The 6,000-nt window shown below is 40.5% G+C and overlaps 1 long non-coding RNA gene across 1 annotated transcript; it reads right to left on the bottom strand.

The window, feature by feature from the left end:
• Positions 1-572: 572 nt before the first annotated feature.
• Positions 573-3,670, bottom strand: LOC131412871 (uncharacterized). Its single transcript, XR_009221866.1, has 2 exons — positions 2,488-3,670; positions 573-1,492 (listed from the first exon to the last, which is right to left on the bottom strand). It is a non-coding gene; the product is annotated as an uncharacterized LOC131412871 (long non-coding RNA).
• Positions 3,671-6,000: the final 2,330 nt, after the last annotated feature.

Here is a 6,000-nt window from a genome sequence, read left to right as displayed (position 1 = left end):
GGGGCGTGGAGGGGCCTTGCATCCTCTCTCCGCTCCCACAGCCCTGCCCCTCCCCATGCACCTTTCTCCGCTCTCTCTCACAGACACCTTCCAGACTCTGGAAGGATTCACAGGCACACAAGAGCAACAGTCACTCTAACACGTGCCAGGCCCCACCCTGCACCGTTTAATTGCACTCACTTATGTGACCCCCCACAACAACCCATGAAGGCAGGACACCTGTCAGCGATCTACAGATGAGCATCACGCCAGGGGGAGAGACGGAAGGTGGAATACAGGCCCATCTGCGTCGAAAGCTGGCGACCTTCCACTATGCCATCTTTGAGAAAAGGAAGGGCACCCAGCCGGGTGGAGGTGAATGCCCCTGCATTCCTCTCCTGGAGCTGGCTCCTACCCTGTCTCTGACCCCAGGTGCCCATATTCCTTCTCCAGCACTCAGGACATCTCCTGGGGACCACGACCATGAGGATGTCAGCACCACAAAAACAGGGACTTTCTTTCTTCATTGCTGTACCCCAGCGCTTAGAATAGTGTCTGGCGCAGAGTAGGTGCCCAAGAAATACTGTACTTCATCAAACTGAAAACACCATTTATTTTAAGATACATCCTTTGCTCCTGCACCATTTGTTAAAAAGACTCTCCTTCCTCCATTGAATTACCTTTGCAACTTTGTCAAAAAATCTATTGGCCATACTTGTGTAGGCCATTTCTGGGTTCTCTATTCTGTTCCATTGATCTATGTGTCTATCCACCAGCCATGCACAGTCTTGATTACTGTAGCTGCATCTTGAAATTGGGTAGACTAATTCCTCCCACTTTCTTCTTCTTTTTAAAAAGTGTTTTAGCTACTATAGTTCCTTTGCCTTTTCTATTTTAGAATAATCTTGCTTATATCTTCAGCCTTTTGTAGCTTTCAGAATACAAATCTTGTACATGTTTTGTGAGATTTACACTTCAGTATCTATTTTTGGGGGAGTGATTGAGAATGGTATTGTATTTTTAATTTCAGTGCCTGTGTGTTGATGCTAATATATTAAAATACAACTGATTTTTTACGTATTGATCTTGTATCATGTGATGATGCTGAACTCATTTATTAGTTCTAGGATTTTTAGTGGATTCTTGGGATTTTCTATATAGATAATCATGTCACCTCAAATAGGGGCAGTTTTATTTCTTCCTTCCTCATCTAGATGTCTTTTATTTCTTTTCTTGCCTTATTGCGCTGGCTAGTATTTCAGTACTAGGTAGAATAACAGTGGTGAGAATGGTCATCCTTGTCATATTTTCAACCTTGTGGGGAAAGCATTCAGTCTTTCACCAATAAGTGTGTTGTTAACTGTAGATTTTTTCTAGATGCCCTCTATCAGGTTGAGGAAGTTCCTCTCTATTCCTAATTTGCAAAGAGTCTTAATCACGAATCACTATTGGATTTTTTTCAAGTGCTCTTTCTGCATCCGTTGATACGATGATAGGATTTTTCTTCTTTAGCCTGTTAAAATGGCAAATTACACTGGTTATTGTCAAGCAGAGCACCGTACACCAGCAACCTATGCTGCGGGAGGATTCCCATTACATAGATAATAGTGAGATCATCATAATGTCAGCCTCCAGGAATAGAAGTCCAAACACTTCTGCCCACCACATCTTGGTGTCAGAGTCACCAAGGAAAACACAATACAGTCAGGCACTGACAGACAAGGCTTTAATCACACCAAGAAGAGACAGAGCAAGATCAGCTCCAGTAGTGTGAGTGGGTCCCTCATGGCTAGCAGGTCTCCCTGGCAGTGGGCACAGGGCAATTGGCCTACATGTACACTTCTCATGCTATAGCAGAATGATCCTTCTCCCTCCCCTGTGGAGTCTGAAATACTGAAAGATGGAGGTGTGCCTGAGGGCCATTGATGTGCATGTTTAAGCAAAACAAAGGAACACTCATCGAGCCTGAAATATGGAAGGATATTCCCGTGGAAGATGATAAGCTGAGCACAGGCTGTGCCAGCTCTTTAGCTCCAGGTAAGGAAGTGCTCCAAGCCCAAGTCCTGTTCTTTTTTGTTGTTTTAAATTGAGGTTTAATTGACATGCAACACTATAGTAGTTTCAGATGTACAACATAATAATTTGATATTTGTACATATTGCAAAATGATCACCACAATAAGTCCAGCTAACTTCCATCACCATACATAGTTACAGAATTTTTTTTCTTGTGATGAGAATTTTTAAGATTGACTCTCCCAGCAGCTTTCAAAAATGCAATACAGTATTATCAACCATAGTCTCCATGCTGCACGTTACACCCCTAGGACCCATCAACTTTATAACTGGAATTTTGCACCCCTTGACCCCCTTCACCCCTTTTGGCCACCCCCGCCACCCCTGGCAACAACCAATCTGTTCTCTGTATCTGTGGGTTTGGGGTTTTGTTTTTTTAGATTGCCCATATAAGTGAGATCATATAGTATTTGTCTTTCTTTGTCTGACTTACCTCACCCAGCACAATGCCCTCAAGGTCCATCCATGTTGACACAAATGGCAAGATTTCATTCTTTTTTTATGGCTGAATAATATTCCATTGTATATATATACCACATTTTCTTTATCCATTCATCCACTGATGAACGCTTAGATTGTTTCCATATCTTGGCTATTGTAAACAATGCTGCAATGAACATGGGGGTGCATATATTTTTATCATTGAAATAAACCTCACTTTGTCATAGGGTATAATTCTTTTTATATATTGCTGAATTCTATTTGGTAATATTTTGTTAAGAATTTGTGTCTATTTAGGAGGGATATTGGTCTGTAGTTTTTCTGGGTTGGTTTTTTTTTTTTTTTTTTTTTTGGTACTCTTTCTTGTCTGGCTTTGGTATCAGGGTAATACCTGCCTCATTAAATGAGTTGGGGAGTGTTCCCACCTCTTCTATTTTTCTGGAAGAAATTGTGTAGAATTGGTGTTAATTCATCTTTAAATGTTTAATAGAATTCTCCGGTGAAACCATTTGGGGCAAGAGATTTCTTTTTTGGGAGTTTTAAAATTATGAATTAAATTTTCTTAATAGATATAGGGATATTCAAATTATACATTTCACATTGGGTGAGTTGTGTTAGTTTGTGCTTTTGGAGGAACTGGTCCATTTCATCTAAGTTGTCAAATGTGTGTGTGTGGAGTTGTTTGTAGTATTCCCTTGTTATACTTTGGCTGTCTGCAGGGTCTGTGTTGATATCCTCTGTTACATTCCTGATATTAATAATTTGTGTCTTCTCTCTTTTTTTATTTGTCAATCTTGTTAGATGTTTGCCAATTTTATTGATCTTTTCAAATAATCAGATTTTTGTTTCATTGATTTTTCTCTATTATTTTTGTTTTCAATTTTGTTAATTTTTTATCTTATTTCCTTCCTTCTGCTTGTTCGAGTTTCTTTTGCTTTACTTTTTCCAATTCCTTGAGAAAGGAGCTTAGATTATTGATTTGAGACTTTTCCTCTTTTCTAGTGTGAACATTTAGTGTTATAAATTTTCTTCTCAACACTACTGAGTATCATCTATTTTCTAGGTTGTCTTTTCATTTTCACTCAGCTCAATGTGTGTTTTAATTTCCCTTGAGACTTCCTCTTCGACTCATTGATTAGAAGTGTACTGTTTAGTTTCCAAGTAATTGAAGATTTTTCTGTTATTTCTGTCACTAGTTTCTAGTTTGATTCCACTGTGTCAGAGAACACACTCTGTATGATTTCAATTCTTTCAAATTTGTTGAGGTTGCTTTATGACCCAGGATACGGTCTATTTGGTATATGATCTGTGAGTACTTGGAAAGAATGTTTATTCTGCAGTTGTTGGGTAGAGTGTTCTATAAATGTCAATTTGATTCTGTTAGTTGATAGAGTTTTTCAGTTCTTCTACATCCTTGCCATCTGGTTGTTCTCTCAATTGTTGAGAGAGAAGTGTTGAACTCTCCAATTATAGCTGTGGATTTGTTGATTTCTCCTTTCATTCTCTCAGCTCTTCACACATTTTGCAGCTACGTTGTTTGGTGCATGTGTATTTAGGATTAATGCCTTCCTTGGTGGACTGAAAGTTTTATCATTATGTAATGTCCTTCTCAGTCCCTGGTAAATTTTTTGCTCTGAAGTCTATATTATCTTATAATAATAAAGCTATTCCTGCTTTCTTTGGGTTAAAAGTTGCATGGCATATCTTTTTCTATTCTTTTACTTTCAACCTACCTACTTATTTTATAACGTTTGAAGTAAATTTCTTGCTTACAGCATATAGTTTAGACAGCATATAGTTTTCAAAATCATTCTGCTGGGGTCAGCCTTGTGGCTTAGTGGGTAAGTGCGTGCACTCCGCTACTGGTGGCCCAGGTTCAGATCCTGGGCGTGCACCAAGGCATCGCTTGTTCAGCCATGCTGAGGCGGTGTCCCACATACAGCAACTAGAAGGATGTGCAACTATGACATACAACTATCTACCAGGGCTTTGGGGAGAAAAAGGGGGAAAAAAAAAAGGAGGAGGATTGGCAATAGATGTTAGTCAGGGCTGGTCTTCCTCAGCAAAAAGAGGAGGATTGGCATGGATGTTAGCTCAGGGCTGATCTTCTTCACACACACACACACAAAATCATTCTGCTAATCTCTGTCTTTTAATTGGTGTATTTAGACCATTTATATTTAGTGTAGTTATTGATATATTAGGGCTTAAACCTGTCATTTTATTTTTTTCAGGATTTCATTTTGATTTATCTATAGCGCTTTTAAGTGTATCTCTTGTTGTGGGGGGTGGTGGTTGGAATTCTGGCCTCAATGATCCCACCCTGGTTGAGAGGGAAATGGGTAGTTTGTTACTCTCCACATGGGCTCCACTGGCACTGTGTGTGTGTGTGTGTGTGTGTGTGTGTGTGTTTGTGTGTGTGTGTGGGGGGGGGTAGCCTCATTGCCACTGAGTAGTCGTGAAAGTCCTGATTCCCCATTGGCCTCCTGTAAAATAAAGGAGCAGTTTTACTATCTCAAGAAAATTGGGATTACCACCTCAGGGGAATTTGGGCTTCTCATCAACCAGCTGTGTTTTGGGGCAGGGACCTGAGATGTGAAATGATTCTCTCCTTACCATAGAAGAACCACCAAGCCCATGGTTTTCAGTCACTATGACAACAGAGGACTCCAACTCCATTCCATTGAGAGGGGTGATGGTTTATCTGGGTTCAAGTTATACCTTTAGGTAATTCTTTCTTTTGCTTTGAGTCTGGAACTCTCCATGGGGCTGAGGCTAACTTCTTTCAACTAATTGCTTTACTGCCTGGATTGAATTCTGAATTCTTTCATTCTTTTCCTCTCTGGTTTATAGTTATTTACATTTCATCCAGTTGGATGATGTAGAGCTCAGGCACTTGTCTGGCACTGCCAGGGATTTGAACAGGGATTTGGACCTAGGCAGGCTCGGTGCCAAAGACTTTTCCCTCCGTCACTGGACTGTTTGATAAGGGGCATGCAGCAGACACATGAGAGAGGCTTGCTTGGTGCCGGCAACAACAAAGTGTCTGGCTAGCTGGTGGAGAATAAGGGCCCAGGATCTGCTTCCCTTTGTGTGGGGAGGAGGCTTCCTACTTTGGCAGCAGTTCAGTCAAAGGATAAATTCTTTCCATTTTGGGGAAGAGCAACCAGCTCATTATTTGAGAGTTGAAAAAAGACACTTCCTCCACCCCCATGGTCAAGGTTCTGACCTTACCTGCTGGAAGAAACTCAAAACGCCACAGGGTTGGAGCTTTGTATCCTGCTGATGGAAAACCCCCAAGAAGACCTCATGTTTCACACAGTGGGATTACTGATTTCCATAGTCTCCTTTTAGAAAAGTTTATGGGACATTTCCCTCTTCTTACTACAAGCAGATGATAATAACAAATTTGGGGGAATAAAAGTCTGGTTGGAGGAAACACAAATAAAAATACTCCCTGATTCCATCAAGTGGATTTCATCTATTTCCTTTCTAGCCAATAATT

This window comes from Diceros bicornis, chromosome 13 (genome assembly GCF_020826845.1).
Source record: "Diceros bicornis minor isolate mBicDic1 chromosome 13, mDicBic1.mat.cur, whole genome shotgun sequence".
In the NCBI taxonomy this organism is placed as follows: Eukaryota; Metazoa; Chordata; class Mammalia; order Perissodactyla; family Rhinocerotidae; genus Diceros; species Diceros bicornis.
Note: the sequence above shows the minus strand (reverse complement) of the source record. Positions and strands in the feature narration are given on the sequence as shown.